This window comes from Phasianus colchicus, chromosome 5, assembly GCF_987193195.1.
Source record: "Phasianus colchicus chromosome 5, bPhaCol1.hap1.1, whole genome shotgun sequence".
Classification (NCBI taxonomy): Eukaryota; Metazoa; Chordata; class Aves; order Galliformes; family Phasianidae; genus Phasianus; species Phasianus colchicus.
Genome location: NC_143440.1, coordinates 12,451,647 through 12,474,040, shown reverse-complemented (window position 1 = coordinate 12,474,040; position 22,394 = coordinate 12,451,647). Strand labels below are relative to the sequence as shown.

General features: G+C 35.5%; 1 protein-coding gene and 1 long non-coding RNA gene across 21 annotated transcripts in view; one reads left to right on the top strand and one right to left on the bottom strand.

The window, feature by feature from the left end:
- The window catches only part of SOX6 (SRY-box transcription factor 6), a 411,364-nt gene that overhangs the window by 102,842 nt on the left and 286,128 nt on the right, over positions 1 to 22,394 (top strand). The window lies entirely within an intron of this gene.
- On the bottom strand, positions 394 to 22,392 carry LOC116242969 (uncharacterized). 2 transcript variants are annotated; one of them, XR_004169853.2, is made up of 4 exons: positions 22,286 to 22,362; positions 14,689 to 14,832; positions 3,015 to 3,103; positions 394 to 1,402 (listed from the first exon to the last, which is right to left on the bottom strand). It is a non-coding gene; the product is annotated as an uncharacterized LOC116242969 (long non-coding RNA). The 2 variants fall into 2 exon arrangements; XR_016466713.1 differs by having other exon boundaries at positions 395 to 1,402; positions 22,180 to 22,392.

Here is a 22,394-nt window from a genome sequence, read left to right as displayed (position 1 = left end):
TTTCTAGCAAACCAAAGTTCATAAATGTTAAAGACTGAAGGTGATTCCAGAGACATCCCATTCCTAGTTAAAGGTTCTGCTATATCACTGCTAGGACAAAAAAGTGAAGTGCATCTCCACCAGCTGCAGAGAAAGAAGGTGATTTGAATGTTAATGAAGGACAGAAGTTTCATAGTAACAGAAAAACAGAGGCTCTATAGATAAGAGAATATTTTCCCAGGATGTCTCAGTCTGCAGTTGTTGTAACCAGAGGAAGTAATATTACTAAGGAAGTATTTAAATGTCTTTAACAGATACTAGATGATGAAGTGGAGTAGTCATTATATTCCTATTCAAGCTCCTATCCAAGAGGTCTATTGAATTACAATCTTTTGAGAATAGCCACTTAGTCCTGTTTCTATACTCCCAAATAAGTTTGGGCATCCTTTTAATCTACAGAGTTTCAAATACAAAAGATTTCTCAGAGAAGTTAAAAATAAATAAGTAAATATTGCTGCTTAATGTGGTGATAAAGTTCATAGGGCTTTTACTAAATTTAAATATCGTTCTCCTAGCTCCCCCAGTCTGGAAAACTTCCTGGATTTAACAGTACTGAAGTTTCCTTCTGCTATTTCCACCCTTGTTTTCTAAACATATCTTTGACCTCAGAGTGCCCCATAAGGGGTCATAGGTTTTGATGCAAACGTAATAATTACTTTTTACTCCTGCTTACTCTTTTAGTTCTGCTTTCCTTACAGTTTTTCATGAACCCCATTACACAATTCACTCTTTCTAAACATCCGATCCATTGGTAGTCCTGCAAACACAAACTGGCATGACCTTTCTTGTCCTTCCTCTTAAGAAAAATGCATAAATCAAAAACATCAGTGTCTTTTAGAGTTTTAGACAACCTACTTGCAGTCAAATGTATTTGAATGTCTGGTTATCTTTCATTTGTAAATGTTGTGTATGGGGAGATACATATACATATTTCGCTTGTTTACTCTGAAGCAAATTAACAGAAAAGTAGCGATGGGTCCACAATAGTAACACTGAATTGCTTGAATCCTGTGACCTTCGCAGTTGGCTCTTAAGCCTGTAAAGGTACAGAATTTCCTGCCCATAAAATAAGGGAAGTAATCCATTCTCATTCTGTTAATTCTCTCTAAGCAGAGACATATATTTGGTTGCCAGGCTCTTCGATTCAACCAATCCCAGGAAGAAATGGAAATATGTTGAAATGGAAATATGTTGAAAATCCACTGTGACACACAGTGGATGTCTAGTTCTTTGCTGCCAGAACTTTCATCTGTAGTACTTGACAACACCATGCTTCTTCTTGGTCCTGTTTAGTATCTCCATGGAATTGTTGTGGGATCCATTGAGACTGAATTTCTGTTATACACAGAAAGGGTGTGGCTTTCTGGAATGATAAAACACAATTTTATCTGAACACACCGTAGAGAGCAGAATCAGCTGGCTTAAAAAAACAACAATACACAACAAGTAACATGCAACAGGGATTGCTCCTCCATAACATTTTTCTCTTTTGTTTTCAGTTGAATATAACGAGCATTTATATGCTAGATTTTGCGTATATACATATGATCAGTTCACAAGACAAAAGGAAGATCTAGACTTAAGTGTTACTTCAAAAATGTTGATTTTTGGAAGGATAATTGAACGAGTTCCTTTGGAATCCGTTTTTTTTTTTTTTTTTTAATAAATAATTTTGTAATCTCATTTGTGTAAGATGACAGACCCTGAAAAACAATTATGTAAGAATCCATGGGTCTACTGAACTTTCTTGTTAGCCATTTATGAATACCTACTGTGGAAATTATCACCAGGATATCTGAATGCCGTACCCTACTTTTTTTTTTTAATTTGTTTGAAATAAGGCTATGTTCTAGATTCTTTAAAAGAAGGGGAGAAAAGATAATTCTACTCACAGTTCTCTAACACTGGAAGCTTGTATATAAAGTTCTGGAATCCTTTTTTTGAATGTTATTTTGAGTCTGGTCAAGGATAATGATCATTGCAGTTAAATACGCTAAATTGAGAAAATGTTGAATTTTGAGTGACAAAACACTTTGGCAACAGTCACAGGCTGAAGCCATAGTTCATTAAATGACGTTATTCTAGAAACCCAGTAAAACAAATGTGAATGTGTTGGATCTCTGATAAGAGAGTATCATCCAGACAGATACTTTATTGCCAGGGGAACAATATGGTTGTTATATATGTGTGTATATATATATACATATTGTTTGTGTTTGTGTGTGTGTGTGTGTATGTGTATAAGGTAGTTGCTTTATTTTTTTAACAGGATGAATCTGTATTGGCATAATAATATCCAACAACCATGTGATTTAGCCTCTGCTTTCCATGGTTACAGGATTACAAGATCATTAGAATTAGTTTAATTCTGCTAATCTAAACTTAGTTTTATTACCTCTAAACTATATCAAAATTACTTTTGTGAAGTCATCTTTTGCATCATTTCATCTAAGGAAATTGATAAAAATGCCAATTTTCTCATGGAATAAAATATGTAGATGATCCTTATTTTTTCTCTGTTTTTACACTTTCCTGGGGAGATGCCTAAGGCTAATTGAAGATGGATATAGAAGCTAAGTGAGAAAATCTCCTGCATGATGAGCTTTGGAAGCTGAGACATGTCATACCGTTCTTATATTTAAATATAATGCAGTCTGTTATCATGTGCTAGTGATGTCAAATATCATCTGAGCATTCTTTGGGCTATCTGTCTTCATGTGCCACTGGCACATGTACATATTTCTGTCCATTTTTTGGGGGTATGTATTGGGCTTATTCCTCTGTTAACATTCCTTCCATCAATTCTGGATGCAGGCCAGCTCTACCAGCATGAGAATTTTATATCTGTTTCATACGTTAGTATGGTGACTTAAAAGGCAACTCCCTAATTCCTTCCAGCTAAGATTTCTTCATTTGTTCTGTATTACAGTGGGAAGGCTTCTTCTTTTGAAACAATTAATCTCAAACTGTTTTACCTCTTTGATTTCTTCTGTCAAGCAGTATGGGATACACAGAAGCCAGGAAAGTCTTTGGTACAACCATTAGCAGTGCTTCTGTGCAATTACTGTTAGGAAAAAAAGAAAAAAGGTATTAATTCTCAGTGCTTGTTTTCTTACAATAGAAGATGTGTGCAAATTAGATATGGACTATAAATCAGAGTTAATTTCATTAATTCTGCAGTTGAGTTTTTTTGTTCATTATTTACATCTTGGAAAGATCTAATTCTGGAGAACAGCTGAGTAGGAGGATCCTGCTCTGTAGTCAGCTCTGACTGATAGCTTTGAAGCAGTCTCCCTTTCTGTCTGTGAAAATATATCATTCTATTATAGATGGGATTTGCTGGACATACTCTTCTTGAAGAAATGGACAAGTTAGCAACATTTTCCACTGGCACATCTCCAGGCCAAAATATTTATTACAGTTCTTGTATATCTTTATGTTTCATCTACATGTTTTAATTTTTGTGTCTTAGTAACATAAGAATTTTAACCTGCTTACTGGGGAAAAGTAGATGCACAGTTAAAAGTGGTCTCAGTTTTTGGCTGCAGAAGAATATTATTCCAGAACACTTCTAAAGCATCTGAAGACTTATGAGCTGCAGTATCACTTTCAGAATGCCAGTTTCACTGTGCATATCTAGGGGATGCTTCAGATACCTGCTGCAGATGAACTCAACAATAGACCATCCCAGGACTCTTCATGACCGGGAATTTCTGCCAGAAATCTCAGCAGGCATTTCTCAGGTTTTTTTTTTTTTGCTTTACGTTTAGCAAAAGATTGAGGGCAGAATATACAGATTTGTGGCCGTAATGTTTCCTTATGGATTGCTAGTTTAGGTGAAAATTTCCAGTCAATTCCTCTTACAAGTTTAAGTCCTGCTGAAAGTTTATAGTAACTACGCTTCTAAGAATCCAAGTCACTTTTAAAAACAGGAATGAGAATTCTTATTCATTGAGGCATTTGAAAACGTTCTTCAGGATCTTTTAAAATCCATTACAAGATTTCTGTTGAAAGCAGGACAAATTGTGCTTTGCCCACTGACCAATTCAAAGTTTAATCAGCTATCTACTTTTTGTGTAGTTTTTTCTGAAGCCTTGTCTGTCAGTGAAGACCAGATCACTCCTTCTCCATTTTCTTCTCTTTATACTGTTTAGAAAACTGCTTCAGTGTAATGTGGTGATGGTGACAGGTGTAGCATTGGTTTGCCCTGTGAGCAAATAATCTAGGAGATGTCTTTAGTGGGAAACCTCTGTGTTCTGGAGAATAGTAAAGGTACGGAAAGAAAATATATTCTTTCATTTTTAAATTCATAATGCCAAGCAGAAATGTGACCTTTTCATAAGCTTCTTGCCTTGGGCTCTGAGCTGGGTGACAGGTTGCCACTTCTTTGTTTTATCCTGTAATGTGTTCCTAAAACCTTCAGGATATTTGTTCCTGAAGATTTTATGTACCAGTCTGTTCTACTTCATCTAAGCATTCAGTAAGTTTCTGTCAGTAGAATACGTTAAATTTCTGTGACAGAGAAGCGGAAAAATGCATGGAAGCACTGCACTAGATAGAAAATTGTCTGCACACAATGAATTTCACAAATAATTAAGGATATCAGATATGTCTTTGGTATCTGGTATCAAATAATCTGCAGTAATACCTGCTGTGAGATTTTGTTCTGCTGAATAGCAAAGATTATAAAAACAACTTTCTAACACTACTGCGGAATAACCTTCGGCTTGCATTTACTGAATCAAAGTAAACCATTTTATTTGACTTTAAACTTATTTTTTTCACTGCTTGAAGGGTAAAAGAAAAACCAACCAACTCTTTATCCTGAGCATTTCAAGCATGTGTTGAAGAAAAATTGTTTCAGTTTATATTTTGTGACTTGTTCTGCAGTATACTGAATTTCAATAGCAGGAGTGTGTTTAAAGCAGAACATAATTGTCCTGGACTGAAATAGACGTGCATAAATGTCTTAGCATTTTGAAAGTTAAAACATACAAATGCATTCATATTTTCCTTTTTGACAATTTAGTTAACTACAAGTGAAGTTTACTACATTTTAATAGTTTTATGCTTTTACACAACTAAACCAAAGTGCAGTGAAGAAAAAGGGCTGTATCTTCTGAAAAAAGGCTGGTGACTCTAGCAGGTAGTGCTAAAATGAGCATTCTCAGGCAGGGTTAGTTAGCAAATGCAAAGAATGCAGTCTAAAAACTGTCATATTGCATGTAAAATATATTTTTTGTTATTTTTTTCTTTAGAGATGCTTTCAAATATATCACCCAGAAAAACTGTCTACTAAGAGCTCGTAGTCATCTAGGAAATAGAACAGACAGGATAGAAGATGGTTATCTGGACATGAGACAGGCCTGGCCCTAAATGACATATTGAGTACCAACTTTAATTAACCAGATGAAAGTCATGATTCTTAATGAATACATTTTCAATGCAGGGTGATGTTCTAAAATAGTAAGTAGGAACTAGTAGCCTCAATGTTTTAAGTGATACATATATTGATCCACCTGAAGTTTCAGAATTGTCCTACAGTGAATCGGGAAGCAGTCCAAATATTCAAACTACATGTTCTGCTGTAAGATTTACAGCTGTAAATCTTACAGCAGAAGACATTGTATTTCTGTTGATATGTATTCTCAGAAAAGATGAGCACATGTAGATAATCTGAGGTCAGTATCTAGAATTTGCAACTTGACCAAATTTGGTTCTTGTATAGTGTTTTCTTTGCTGATTTTTTTCTTTCTGTGTATGTGTAGAGCTTTGACATTTTCAAGTTATAACATAAATTGTAGGGATACAGGCAGAGCAAGGAAGCTGAGCTGTACCTACATTCTAAAATAGGACAGTTTAAAACTGGATGGTTTAAATGTAACCAGCCATCTCAGGTGAGTCTGCAAGAGTAGCTTTGTGCAATAGCTCTGTGCAATGGCACTGTGCAATAGAATGTGAAATCTGGTAGAGGTGACATGAACATAAGGTTAGTTCAGTAGCTTCAGTTTCAGCATTCTTGTGAGAAGTGTAGTACATCTCTATTAACGATCTGATTTGTTTTTGCCCTGCAAAGTCATAAAGTCCAACTTGGCTTTCTGACACTGACTAAGCTATGTGGATTAGGTATAGCAGATCTTAAAAGAGGAAAAATTGGACAGTTGGCAAACCTAGCAGATATTTTGACACGCTGTTGGAGCTGATAAGAATCATCATAAATTTAAACGTTACCTTGCCTTGCACAGAAACCAGGCTTAACAAATGGCTTTGAATTTTTCATGAATGACTAAGCACCCTGTTTTACTAATAAGACCAAAGGTTTTAGATGGGGGAATTGGAGAGGAACAAGGATACAAAAGATGTTATAAGGCTGCTGATGAAGTGTCATATAATTTTACTAGTTGCATAACTGCTTTTAACTACTAAACTCTCTCTGATTAAAATAACAATCGAGCTTGTAATTTTTCTGAACAGCTGCTGCTACAGGGGGTCATTACCTTGGAGAGCTTTGAAATAATCGTACTCCTAATACATGAGTTATGTAGCCTCATGTTTTACAGCAATGCACAAAGTTTAAAGTCTGTAGTAGAATGTTATTTGAAAGCTGTCAAACCATGTTAAAAAAGACTGCATCGTCAAAGGCCCTTGTGGCCAGGATTCAACATGTAGCCTTGTCTTACTCATTATAAAATGCATGTTTATAAAGTTCCACAGAGCATCCAATTCCCAATTCACTTATATCAGCAAGACTTAACTTGCTCATTAATCTAAATTCTTTTGCAACTTTAATCTACATGTTTAATTAATCATAAAATGAGGCGGTAAGTAATTTCAGCAATGTGTGGCTTGTTATCAGATGCATTTAATCACTCTTCTGTGAGCTCATTTGGAAACACCTGAAGATGTCGAGAGCAGTTTGAATAAGCATAAATTATTCTTTGTCAGTGTACTTCACTCAACTAATAAGACATTAATTTAAAAGGCACTGTTCGTCATTTTTAGATCTTCACCAATATTTTTAGCTTAGCAGTATAAATCTAATTGTACGTACTGTATGATTCCCAACATAGTGCCCAACATTGAAAAGGGTAAGAGTTTTATTGAATTCATTTTTCTTATTTACATGTAATTATATCTTGTAATCGTAATTTTAATGAGGATTAACCATAGTTATCAAATCTGTTAACTATTCAAATGTTTTTGAAATAAGCTGCTAATTACTTGAAATGCTAAAGAATATTAGATGTTACAAAGAGCTATAGATTCTCTTTTTTCTTTACAGATAATAATTCTTGTCATATTTGGATCTCTTGTCACATAGTTGCTATAGACATGCTTGAGTACCTCAGATGTAGGTAGGATTAGCTTTTGAAAATATAGAAACAAAGACCGCAATATTTCTGGGCACTTTATATGAATAGCTACTCTTTCAGATACTTGCACAGGGTTACACTGAATGGAAAATAGTATTCCCATTTTTTTCTAGTCACTTAGCTACTATATAGTGACAGTGATGGCATTCTTTTTTTTTCCTTAAAAAAGGGAAACAACAAACAAAAACCCCATGATCTCAGAGCTTATAATTCAAAGGAGCTGAGTAAGTCATATATCTCTTCATGTCAAGAACACAGGAATAAAAACCGCATTTTATTGAATGCCATACCTGTCTCTTAATGCTGTGAGAAGGAGTGACATTCTATAAGAATAGTTACTTCACTGGAAACAAATTTATTTGCTTGCCATGGAGCATCTCAGTTAATCTTACTTTGGAACAGTGGGCCACATTCAGTAGTTGTCTGTTACGTTCCAGTATGGATCATAACAGGAAAGGGGAGGATATCCCATTTTGCCATGATGTACAAATCAGTTCCCTACATTTTCTCTACTATATTTAACATCTGTGAATGAGCTTTTGTTTTCTCTGACAGTGCAGTGCTCTAACAAGAATAATATTGCTATAAGTACCCTGTCTCTGCTACCATGTTAAAGTTGCCGCACCATTTAAACTACAGCAATAAATTGTGGCAGTTGATCCTTTTTCTCTGCTGTCTTTCTACTACAATTTAGTTTATATTTTTTATCCAGCTCCCTGCTGCAGATGGAAGTGATTGTTTGCTTCAGGAGCGCTTAGGGTTTGAGAACAGTAAATGTTTTGCAGCATCATATAGTACCTATCACCACACTGGACAGTTTAACAACATTTTATGAAACCACAAAAAAGAAACCCTATGTACAGCTTACATTTAGGGCCTGACTAAAATGCATACAAATGAGGAAATACGAGCTCCTTCTAGGCCTTCCTCCATGTGAATGTTTATTTTGACTTATTTACTCCGCAGACAGTAATGAATCCTTCATATGTGTTACTTAGCCTGTATTTGCCTGCAAAATGTCTTTTGAAAGGTCTGTGGTTGGACTTCAAAATTTAAAAAAGGCTCAGTTCAGTAAATTATAAAATGGTCAGTCAGATTCTTCTTCTGTAATTGCTTCCAGTTTAGAGAATGGTATCAGTGCTCATCATTATGTCCTTCAGTGTGCCTTGATGGAGAATGTCGAGAAATCTTTCAGCCTGTTACTGTGTCCATAGTTCTACCCATTGTTACCTATGTTAAAGTGATTTTTTTTTATTGTGAATATTTCAAGGTGATAACAGTTTTCTTTTTTTTTTTTTTTTTTTCTTATATCCTACAAAACTATAGATAAAATGTGCAGGTGTTGCAACATCATTCAAATCTTTATTGTTTATAGATAACTAATGTATTTACTTGTGATAACTCTTAGAGAAAATACTTATACTTCATTAGGCAGTAGGTGAATTTATGAAGTTTTTGCATTAATCACATTGGCCTTTGAAGGGAACACTCTAATCACTTGTTTATATAGAAATTGCAGATAGTTCGTGCTAAATACATCCAATTTGCATAATATATTTTGGCCTTTTCTAATTGTTTGGCTGCATCTGTTATATGCTTCAAGCCAAAAACATTTATTGACTTTATGGATTCATCTGGAATGTTTTAAGTGGTGAGTCTTCAGAAAGTAGAAATTTATATGTTTGCAAAAGCCTATGTATTTGTTTTGCAAGGAAGAGTCCAATCTCTTTGATGAGAAAATAAGGTGTGCAGTAAGTTCCAGGGTTGCCAATTTCAAGTGTTTAAAAACTAGAATAAACCTTTCTAGTTTATTTAAAGGAATACTCATTTTTATCTTGTTACAGTTGAGTCTTTCATGTTCACATTTTCAAATGTTTCTGTACATCTCTGACTTACATATTTGAAAAAAAAGACATACAAAAGAGGGGATTCACAAACTTTTACATTCATGGCTCATAATAATAACAATAGTAATAATGAAAGTCAGATTCCTAGTACATCTGTAAAAGTTGTCCTTGTGGTGCACTGTAGTAAAACTAAACATCTAGGAATTGTGAAACACTAATGGAGAAGATTTCCCTAGCACAATGTGCTTGTACTGCAGCGCCTGATTCATTGCATTCAAATTGATTTAAATATTCTAAAGTAAAGAACAAAGTTCTCTTGTTCTTTCTGCTGTATGCAGCAAAGGATAAAATTGCTCAGCTTCTGTTCATTCCTTTCATTTAACTCGCAGTACCTATTCAAGGAACTACATAGAGGAATTGTGCCGAGACATGTCATCCAACAAGAAATTAAATGAAATCGTAGTCAAAAGATGCTATAGACATAAGCTAGAACCCATCAATTGGTATGGTACCAGATCACTTCTACAATGGACAAAACATTGAAAAGATGATAATGGCTTGAAAAACAAGTGTATTTATTAGCTGGAAGCCTTCTTATAAGGGAGGAAAATCAATAACCTCTCTCTCCCCCACCCCCTTTGTTTTCTGATAAAATAGTACTGTGAAATGTTCTGTTTCGAAAATGTTCAGCTGGAGGGAATTGCTAATCTGTCGTTCCCAGAAATGTACTTGCAGTTTTCCGCTACCTTTGAGTGTTTAGGCCTCATCATTGTTAGAACGCAAAGTGACTGCCAAGCACAGCTTCCAGTTTTGAAGTGAATTTGAAAAAGGTAAATCCCATGGCTGAGAGATGTGAAAACTACACGTTCTTGCTCATTCAGTGTACTTAACAGACTGCTCCCTGTTTTTCTCAATTGTGAATCTCATTTCTCCGCTTTTGAGAGTAGCTGTATTGATTAGAATGAATAGAATCTTTCTCTTTCTGAAGAAGGTGCCCCAAACCTTTGTTCTCTGTGGGATACAAAACTTCATCTTGTTACATGAAAAATAGATCTTGCGTAAAGTTCTATGTTCTGTGCACTGATGAGATTTTAATTTTTGTAACTGGCCACTTGGAGCAAAATGCAATTGCAGCAGGAACATATTACAACTGGTACTGGTATCTTTATTCAGTGTACATATACTCACAATTTTTTTTTTCAAGATACTCTTGTTGCATCATTCTACATGAATGAAGAAAGATGTAATTCACAATTCTCCTTGTACCTTATTAGAGCACAGTGAATGGCCAATGAATATTCTTTCTGACATAAAATTAGTTCAGTGGAAGAGTTTTCCATTGTTCTTCCTGGATCACAAAATACAGCTAGCAAGCATTACATTCTGTAGAATGTTCTAAGATAAAAGGGGAAATACAGCTCAGTATCAAAGGAAATTAATAACTTCCTGAAGTAGGCTAGGCATTAAATGGGAAAATTCTTAACCAGGCTTTATTGCATTTGGATGATAGAAAAGCACAAAATTTATTCACAAAGGAAAGAGATATATTGTATTTTGATTATCTTTAGTTATGGAAAAGAACCTCCAGAGACAACTATTTAATACTCTAAAGGGGCGACATCTTTCTAATGAGCATGTGAGAAGCCGTGAGTATTCATCAGAGACAAAAAGAAGAAAAAAAATGTTAAGAACAGTAAGATTTTAAAGTACTACCTATTTACCCATGTGGAAATATTGGTCATCAGTAAGTAGCCACTTTGCAAAAAACTAAATGTTCAAGTGCAGGGACCCGCATTCTCCAGTGGTTAATGCAATGCAGTGTTATAAGTTGACATACATGCTCCCCCATAAATAACATATCTACAACACCTCTGCATTCACAGTCAGAAACTTAGGTGAGTAAAAACCTGTCTTTCACCTCAACAGACCACACTGTATGTGCAAACCACATTTTGAACCTACGTGAATTAACAAGTGATTAATAAAAATCTACATATTATAGATATATTTTTAGACATAACGATAAAATATAGGAATAATATTCAAGCAAACAAACCAAAAAGACAGCCCAAAGCAAGAGGGAGAAATAAAAAGAAGGGAAGAACCTAGCACTGCAAAAAATAACAACTGCACTTTTATTACAAATTTCAAGAGGTCAGTTTTTTAATGTTAATAGATATTCTTAAAAAACAAACAAAAAAAAAAACTTTTGGAAAACAGACTCTTCTCCAGAGGAAATGAAATCTTTGTAGTTCAGATTCTGATTTTCTACTTAACACTTACTTTGATGGACTTTTCAACAAATCCATGGGAGAATACTTTTAGAACCCTCTCAAGGTAAAAGTGGATGGTAGAGATTTATTGCCAGACTGCTGAACAGTTGGCCCCTAATACTTCATATTAGTGATTTAACTGTTTATTAAAGACAGTTAAAGTATTATGTTAATTATTTTATTATGCTAAAGTTACTTGTTAACAAACTTGTAATATTTGATATAATCTATCAAATACAAATCAGGCTTTGGGAGATCTGAAACACGTTGGTTAAGTGTATCTGGTGTTTTTGGTTTTCACTGTGACTTGCAGAGAACTGTGGTGGAACTGCTGATCAAGGACAGGTCAAAAGTACTGACAGACCTCACAAACTGAGTGTTCTTCACCAGCTACCCGAATTACCTTGACAGTTTTTTCTGGTTATTTATTCTAGTAGTTGAAAATTAATGCAAAATGGTCATCTTTGGTTAACAAACATGCTCTGCGTTGCTGATGTTCTTACTTCTTGGAAAACTGGCTACTTATTACATTTTCTTACAAAAAATAGCCACAGAGCTGTAGGAATTTTTTACTGGATGGTCTTAAAATCATCCTCTCATCTCCATGTTATCAAAAGGGCACTCTGTAACAGATAAAGGGAGGTATCACCCTTAAAATAATCTTTGCTATTAATTAATCAAATATATCCATTTTGACTTTTATTCTTTTATTATGAAGTATTTTGAGGTAACTAAGAGCCTGTTTTTCATGACATAGACTTTTTGTCGTTCGTTAATGAAAAGTGCCAAATAACAATGTGACTGACTTCAAGTGGAAATTACATTCTGAGTCACATCATGTCTTTTGTTAAGAAAATCTTGGTTTTGTAAGTAGGGAAGCCTACTTGCTATAAATCTTCTCCATGAGAAAAATTTCACACTAGAAAGGCTGAGAGTAGTTGATAGACTGGCCTATGTGATCATTTATGTAAGTCTAAAAGGAAACAACATGCAGTTAAAGAATGAGATTGTGAAGGTTTATTGATGCTTTAATTGTTCAAAGAAACATAAAATCGGGGATGTGAAGAAATAATGAGCGGCGAACTTGTGGGAAGAGTTTTGTTTTATTAGGATTAGTGCCCAAAAAGAATTCCAGGATTTAAAATTATTTTATTATGTATTGTTATATTTTATTTCTAAAATATATTCTTAAATGAGCATCTGATGTAAGAAGGAAACAAAATGCTGCTCTAAAATTATGAACACAAAAAACTGATCACTTGTTTTTTTTTTTTAAAAACAAAACCAACATCAAAACCACCAATAAAAAATAACAAACCAAAAAGCAACCTTCCCTTACTCCCCCAGTCCATTTCCTTAAACTTTCATGAATTCTCACTTTGAACCCAACAAAAGATTCACAGCTCATAATCCACGTAGGAGCAGGGAATCAGTGTGTCCCTTTTGGACAGTAAAGTGCTGGAATAGATTGCACAGTCAATATATAAGGCCCACAGATGTCAGTTCCAGATCCCCAAGTGAAGCACTGCTTTCCACTATTTTCATAGTTTATGATAGGAGAGTTTATGCTCCTAATTCAGATATTCAATTAGATGCCTTGGTGCTCCTTTTTTCTCCTATATCCTAGTGTGTCCTTGAATGGGTCACATAAACTCTCTGAATTCTGGTTTTGCTACTTAAAGGCAATTCATCTTTCCAAAGTTCTTTGAGATCCTCAGAGGATTACTGAGTCTCTGATGAGCACAGATGTCACTGCAGAATACAATCTCCTATTTGACATTTGTGAGTTTTATGGTTAGTGAGTGCAACATGATATTCATAAAAAACAGAAAAATTGTGAACAGTGAATTGGTAGACTCCATGTGCAATATATACAGAAGTCATCATGAAGTTCTGTAGGTCTTTGCTGAAGGACTTTCTTTTTCTATTTCAGTTTACAGAGTAAAAAGGTTGAATTTTTTACACAGTAAGGATTTTCTTTTACCCCATCAGCAAATCTATTCAGACCAGAAAAGCAGTATTAGAACAGCTGATTTAGAGCAGGTTGTAGGAATGGAGAACGTTTTTAGCAATCCTTAATGCTTTCTGACAATACCCAAGCTTCTTGGATTCTGTACATAAAGAGAGAGATATTTCAGTTCTGGTGGTAGAATACTTGAGGATCTTGTGCTGACTCAATGAAATATGTGTCAAATGCTTATGAACAATTTTTTATTTTTTTATTGGAAGCAAGCAAGCAAATGTTTGTGATCCATACTGGAAAAGTGAAGGCCTGCAAGGCTGTTGGGATTTGACTGAACTTCTGACTTGTCAAGAATGGAAAAAATATAAAATGGTTTAGGTTGGAAGGGACCTTTAAGACCATCTAGTTCCAAAGGCCCCCCTTTATTCAGGGACACCTCCCTCTAGACCAGGTTGCTCAAAGCCCCATCCAGCCTGGCCTTGAATGCTTCCAGGGAGGGGAATTCACAGCCTCACTGGGCAACCTGTTCCAGTGTCTCACCAGCCTCACAGTAAATAATTTCTTTCTGATATCTAGTCTGAATGTCTTGTCTCCCAGTTCCTTTCATCCTGTTGCTACCTGCCTTATAAAAAGTCCCTCCCCAACTTTCCTGTAGGCCCCCTTCAGGTACAGGTAGGCTACTGTAAGGTCTTCTCAAAGCCTTCTCTACACCAGGCTGAAGAGCCCCAGCTCTCTCAGCCTGTCCTGTCTAAGAGAAGCTGTGTTCTAAGTGCCTTCAGCCAGAGAAGAGAGGGTAGTATAGGACAGATTCCTGTTTAGCTTTGACAGAAATATGGTTTTCTGGTATCTCTGACAGTTGAGCCACGTTTCTGTTTTGGAGCCATGCTCATAATCCTAGGAGCTAGATCATCTGGACTGTTGTACAATGAATTAGTTGTAAAACATAGTAAACCAACTATATTTTCATGTTATTTTTCTCACCTTACTGTGGACATCGCAGCTGAAGAGGGAGCCAGTGTATGAGTCAAGCTTCTGCTCTTTTGCTCAGTTTTTTGTATAACTGTGTCTATCTTTCTGAAGACTGTAGTTTAAACAAGTTCACATCTTAGTTTTTTGATTAAGGTGGTCATCTGTGTTGCCAAGAATTCTTATTGCTTAACACTTCACTTTCCAAGATGGTTGAGATTTCTTACCTTTAGACTTCAAATTCTTTAATGCTCTAGATGGTCAGACAAGTGGCAGCGCTCTCTGTTGCTCTCAGAAAAGGGCTTTTCCTTTCATACCAAATAGTTCACCATTTTTGATCGAGTTCTGCAGGTGTCTTCAAAGAATGCCATCTAGGATTTTGAAAAACAGTAAATGTAAGGACTGCTCTCTGATGCTTAGATTTGAAACTATATCATAAGGCTGCACAGTGACAGGTTTGTGTTGGACTAAAATAGAATAAATCACATACTTAATGTTTTTAATAGGGCCATGAGGGATAGTCTGATGAGTATTTAGCAATGGATTCATGACATTAACATTCCATATGAATCACCAAAAGAGTTTCTGATTCACATAATATTTTCTACTTCCTGTTCTCCTTCAGAGTCTGCTAGGTGGTATATTTAGAAAGCAATTTCTTGATAAAAAGAAGAAGAGGAAGATGATGAAGATTAAATTACTAGGGCTCCTGAATAATTCCTCTAAGGTAATTGATATACTATGGTCTGCTGAATAGCTGAAAAACTAGTCCTTTTTAAAATACATATATGAATCTGAGTTTAAAACACAGCAATTCCTTTCATACTAAACATGTCTTCAATTATGTTAAACTGAATGCAAGTACAAAATCTATAATTCTTCTAAAAATATTTTCATTATTATTCTTTTTTGTTGTTGTTGTTGTTCTAGTATCTAATTACTCCTTACTCTTTTGAAAATACTTCATTTTAGCTTAGTGTATTTAGGATAAATGAATTCCCTACAATGATCAAAGAGGGCAGGCTTTGCTTTGTTTGTTTATAGGATCACAATTTAGAAACTAATTGATCCAAATACTGAAACATGGTTTGTGGCATTCTGTCAAACATATTGGGAGATACAATATTTTGGAAAATTGATTTAAACTACTGCAAAAAAATATTTCTTGTCATTTAAAAATACCAATTGTTATACTGATTAAAATCAGACATCCTTCTAGTGCTTGAAAGTGTCTGTATGGTAGTATTGTAATACAATATGAACTAAATCTGGTGTAGCAGGCTCAGAAGCAGGACTTCTAAATTTGCCTGGTATCACCATTCATATCATTGAGCAAGCTGTCTGACACATCTATATCTTGTTTTTCTTATCAGTAAATGAAATTACTTCTTTATCCTCATTGTAAGAGAAAAAAGCTATCAAGAGTTTTCCCCGAAGCTGAGAGCGACTATGGAAATGGGCATTATTGGGTTCCTATCTTTTTATTTTTTTTTCCACTACATAAAAGATCCAGCTACAAACAGGGCTCCTTCAAACTGAACATCTGTCCATTAAGTTTACTTTCTAAATGGAAAATGTGGAAAAATATTAGTAGACAGAAAATATATTAATCCTTATGCACTGACACTGAATTTGGATCAAAGTCACCCAGCTGGATTAGCACTTTAAATCAGGCTCTGTATTTATTTTAAAATATGAGTGTTCAGAGGTTTAGGTGTGTGCCATTCAGGAAAAAATAAGCAAAAGAGATTTGATTGTGTGAAACATAGACGTGTTTCACTGAGTTCTTCATAAGCTCCAAAAAGAGAGGGACCATAGCTATTGCTTAGTGTGACTGTCGTAACACAGCCGATACAACAGCGCCTCAATTCTCCTAGCCTTTGTGGGATGTAGCCTTACTGGAGAATTTATAGTGATAGCAGATATACTACAGTCTTTTGTTAATTTATCTTAGCATTTAATATTTCTCACTTATTAAGCTGTGTGCTATAATTCTAGTTTTAATTAGCCACAGATTTCTATATGGGTGAAAAGTCCTGCTATCATATTTTCCTTTCCAATGTAAATACTACCAAATTCTGTTACAAAGTCTTTTTCTTCAAAAAATTTTATAGAGTTAGCCACATGGCTGCTTCACTGCAGGGTAGATTTTCCATTATTTTAATCTTTCTCATGATTCTATATTAGCCTCTCATAATTGTAAAGGAATTCTATAGGGAGGTGCTAGTTCTGCTATCACCACGTCAATTCTGATGGAAACTTTCCCTCTTTACACTTTGCAATTGCTTTTTTCCCCATAATACCGATGCATTTCTCATCTAAATGCTTCAGCTTTCTTACATATCACTCATTATCTGTATTAGAAATAAGAAAATTCAGTAATATGAGTCTATCATTTTTGTCTTGGCTATGTCCATTTTTCTGGAAAGCGTATTTAATCCTTATTTAAATATCATTCTTTTTCTTTTCTGTTGTGACTGAAGGAATGTGGGTAACTGCATAATATCTGGTGCTGCAATGTAATAATTCTACAGTACCCTTGTTTTTCTTGCATCAGAGTTATATAAACAGATTTTGAGCATTTTGAGTTTAGAATAACTTTAAAAGGCTATGACTATAAAGTGCTTCACAAGCTGAAAAGTTTTCTACCAATTTAAGAAAATTGTCAGAGAAACAGCTAATTGATCACTGCTCTTTTACAGCTGTGTAATGCTAGCATAACTAAAAGCTCCAGTTAAATTAATTAATGATTTCAATTATGAACTTTTCTCCAAAATGTTATGATTCCTATCAAGTTGATAATGCAATGACCTGGGAGTGTGAAATATGTGTTATGTAGAGAGTTGCCAGTTAATTGATTCACAAATTATTTAAAGTTTGTTGCACCCAAGGGAGTGCTCAGATCCATGGCAGCTATTTCCTAAAGAGTGCAAACTCTTTTCTTTTTAAGATTGTCTATTGCTAACAAGCAAGATAAAATGCTTCTAAGCCAGAAACTGTCTGTTCATAGTGAATCAAGTGAGGTATATGAGTTATTTCTAGAGGTTTTTGCTGTTTTTTTTATCCTGTGTCACAGAAAATGTGTTCATGAATAAGAAACTGTACAGGTATCAATAAGAAAATGTTAATATCTTGTCCAGAAATGGATTTCTGTCTCTCTATTTATGCCATTAATTTTCTTCTGTCATTCTGAATGTTTCAGTTATTGCCTGCTATCATGTTGAGTAACACTCGTTTCCTGCTAAGGGAAATAATATTGAGAGTTTCTGAAAGAGTTTCTGATGTTTAAAACTAAGTCTATTTCATCCAGTGTTATGTATGGCAGGGGGAAGCACTTCCTACTACAGAGGAGGAATAATTTATGCCAATGTGTATTCCAGAATTGAGTGTTTTGAAATACTATATTTCATTGCATTTGTCATGCCTGTATGTGTACAGAAGCTCAAACAACAGGTTTCATTTGCGAGAGATGCTTAGAGACAAGAGGGAATGTTCAGTGTAATTCGTTCTGATTCTGACATCTTCATGCATAGGTTTCACAACAATTAAAAATTGAAATGTGCAAAGAATAATATAGAAGGAGATATTAAAATAAGTTAAAGTACTGTTAATATTTTATAAACCTTTATTAATTTTTTATAAATGTTATTAAAGTGCAGTTGGGTTGACTTCAGTGTTGTATAACTTGACTGCTTTTACAGGCCCTCATCAGTGCAAGGGGCAGAAGGACTTCACATGGCTCCCTGGCTCTGGGGAGAGACCTGGGAGTTTGAGGTGTGGTAGGAAGGGTATGTCTTGCCCTGAAGTTCAGCTGCTTGCAGCATTAGCAAGAAGCAATGTTGCATAATTCTTTTGCACTGTCATTTGGGATTGTTCTTAGGTAGAAAATGATTTTAGATTCTGACACTTAAATACTGTGTCAAATGAAATCATGGTAGAAATTGGCCATGTCCATCATCTTTCTCACTCTTGGAGTATTCTGTCTCCTCAAAGATTTAGTTTTCTCAGTTATCAGACACTTTTTCTGGTTAAATTATCCTGTGCCACCTCTACTCTGTAACCAAGACAAAACAATTAAAATAAAAGTACATCTTTTGTTATGAACTAGCACATTGCTTCAGGGCCGTGAGAAACTGCCTTGAAAGGGAGTGAATATAAACTAGTATCTGTATTGTAGGAAAAAAATACCATTTCAAATACTGAGTGACTGCTTCTGTTTCCTAAAATTAAGGAGCCTATAATCTCAGCACCATTAACAAGTGCTGTCATTCAGATACACAGTGTCTGGCTGATTTAAATAAAATGAAATGAAGATAGTTGTTTCTGGTCCCTTGGCTTCACTCATTGCCATAAACATATGCTCTGCGTCCCGCTTCTTTCCATCTTATTTATGACTTTAATTTGTTGTGTGGGCTGCGCTAGAAATTAAATTTAATACAATTCTCCAAGGGACCCTGTCATATAATAACATGGTAATTTCTGTGTATCCTTTTGAAAAATGAGGAAATTAATTCTTCCTGACATGTTCTAATTATTCCAGTGTGAACGGCAAATCCGTTTTTCCCAGCCCCTGAAGTGTTATAGGCAAATGGCTGCTGTTCAAAGCTGAGGTGCTAATGCTGACCAGCAGTGCGTTTAATTTGAAACATGAGCAGACACCTTTCAACACACCTTTGTAATATTGGAGTACTTTACAGAAATTAATTCACTACTTATTTGGCAGCTTAGCCTGGGGGTTATGGTTTTTATTCATCAAAACTATAGTCATGTTAGCACAATGTTTCCTGTTTCCTCTAGTGATCTGTGGCTGTGCTGCAAAATACAAATATAGAAGGGTGCAATGGTGAGTTTTCAAGTACGTATTTCTAAAGTGGGGATGTGGGCATCGTAGCACTAATGGTTCTGTGCTATGCTCTTTTTACAGGAGAGCGGTACTATAAGGTCTTCAGTGTTGAGTAAACTACATATGATAGTTAACACGTTCAACTGAAAAGACAGGAAAGAAATTATTTTAAACCAACTTCCTGTGAGAGAGCTCTTCTGCTCAGGTGCTTGCCTCTGTTGTGATGGTCCATAACCTGCTTCCATTTCTACTCTATTGATGAAGCCTAACTAAAACCAGGATGCATGCAATGAACTTTAAAATTCCAAGATACACTTGGTGTAGGTAGATTTTTGCTAAGGTTAAGGCAATGATTTAATCAAATGTAGGCCCTGAAATACACACTTATGGGCATTTCTCTGGGCACTTGTGACTTTAAGTATGTCACATTCAGGAATTTCTATTTCAGTATGTTATCTTTGTGCAGGACTGCCAAGTGAAGTCCTTCAAGTCTCCCACTTCGTAATACACAAATGTCTTTGTTAAGTGTTCTTTCAGAATTCTGAGGTATGGAAATACAAAAAAATTTATATATCCCAAGAAACAGAAATTGACAAAAGGCACCAAGTAGAAGAGTCTGGAATGGCTGATACTTCACGTACAGCTTTTCAGCCATAGAGAAGAAGAGACAGAATGACAGAAGTGTCTAAAAAATTTGCTACCTGCCTAGCTAAAGGGAGAAATGGGTGACATTTTTGGAGTTGTCAGTTAAGGTAGGAAGAAGGAACTGAGATCAGTTTCTGCCAAGAGAGAGGAATGGTGCAGATGGTAGGAAGGGTGAAAGGGAACAGTGGCTGTCTGAAGTGAGAGGGAAATCTGGGAGTGAAAGCTGTTATTGGCTAAGACTAGAGAAGATTATGTTGAAAGCTGTTATGTATTTGAGTGGAGTGGTCATTGTGAATGTGACAGAAATGATATTCTAGGGGATCTCAAAGGGCAAGAGCAGAGACCAAAGGCAGAGTCAATCATGTCCTGGGGAATACTGTAAATACAACTAAGCTAGTTGATTATCAAGTCACAGGAGATATATGGGAACAAAGAAGGTTTATTTTATGACAAGGAGACCACTGCTTAAGTAAAAAATTCATCATCTTTTTACAGATGAGATTAGATTTTGCTAGCAAGACCAATGTTAGAACAATGGCTAGAATTACTGGTTCACACCTTAGTTGGAAAGATTTTTATATAGTGTTGTTTCTGTAACAAACAATTAACTGATGAGTGATTCCTTCTTTCTCCGAGAAGTTTACACTGAAATCTTTGAAGGCAGATAGAAAAGAAAGCAATCTTACATATTACTTTCATAAAGAGGTTTTGAAATGTAGTTCAAACTTTCTTCTGACCAATTCATGAGAGTTTTGAATTTCTTGAGAGGATTCTGTTAGTGATATATTGTCATAAATTCTCCATGCATCCTTGCTCAACACAGTTTGTTCAAAGAGGTTCAAAATGCAATCTAAGTATTTTGACTACTGGATCTAGTTTTAATTTGAAACAAGTAGATTTCAGCATCAGGATTTTTACTATAAGAGCTAAGCTCTCCCTGTGGATCTGTGCAATGGAAGAAGAAATTACTTCCAAAAGACTAGCAATCTTTTGAATAACTCCAATGATAAAATATGTAAGATGGTGGTCTAAGTGCCTGAATAGCAAAATGGGAGAAGGCCACAGCTCCATCAAAAAAGAACTAAGCATAAAATCTTGAGTGCTGCTTCGAGACAATCATGACTCTGCCAAGTCTGTGACCCACTGAGCTATATTCTCTTACATGAAAATTATTAGGTAAAGGGCAGAAAGCATGTATGGCAATATGAACTATGTATGTGTAAAGAAGCAGTACCCCACAAAGGAGTTTTACAAATTCAGGGAAATTAGTGTATTCATAGCAACCATGGATAGTGTGAAGGGAATTGCTTTAAGTCCTCAGAAACATTGCCACTGCATTCTTTCTGTCTGCTAGAAGGAGGTACAACATGAAGGTGCCTTCTTTTTCATAGAACTAGACAGAGAGAACTTAACAGATATGCAGAGATTTTATACCATTTAGGTGTCCTGTTTCTGCAGTCTGCCTGTGTACAGCTTTTGCAAGCACAGCAGTAGAAGCTGTGGCCAGCTGTCTGAAGTCTTACCACATCTGTTACAGTCTGAAAGCCTCGTTCAGGCTCCAGTCTACATATCAGGATTAACCAAGTCACTCGTCATTCAGTGTGCTCTCCTTTGTCATTCTCTGCATCTGCACCAAAACCTTCAAGACTTTGTACACTAATAGTTATGCAACAGTATATTTACCAGAAGATAGAGTATTGTCTGAACAATATTATAAAATTCAATTTTGTTTTGTCCACTGTGTTTACTGCATTATGGTGGTAATTATCATAGTGCACTTTGCAGAGTACTTTGCTGAAAGCTTCTGCTTTCAGGTAATACTGAGTGCCTTGGCTGCTGGACTTTCATATCCGTTGTGGCATCCTAGTGTTGCTTTGTCACTTTTGTCTGATATTTGCCTCAAGATGAAGACTGCACAATAATTCAGTTTAGAAGATACTGAAGAGGTCTCTAGTTCAAGCTACTGCTATGAGGTCTGATCAGATTACTCAGGGTCAGTCTTGACAAACCTCCAAAGATTCAAAACAGTACTACCTCCTCAGGTAGCCCACCCCACTGCTTGTTTCTTCTTATGGTCTGGTCTAAACCTCTCTTGTTTCAACTTCACTCAATAAGAAAGGCTTATAAGAGGCATAAAACTGGTTATTTAGGTGGTAATGTATGCTAGTTCTTTTCACATCTGTTTACCTTAGTGACAATATGTAGCAACTTCTCTACTCTCCTTCCTTACCTTAAGAGTTTTTCACTGATATCTGTAGGTATAACTTGCTCGAATCTCTTTTTTTCTGTAAGGTATCTTTTCAATGGGAAATCTCCTAGCTTGAATTATGTTGTACCTGCTTTGTTTTCTGTGTCACGTGTGTCCTGTTAAGTGTAAAATGGCAGTGTAAGTTCCAATGATACACAACAGATGCTTAGCAACAAAACTACACTGAACATGGTGCA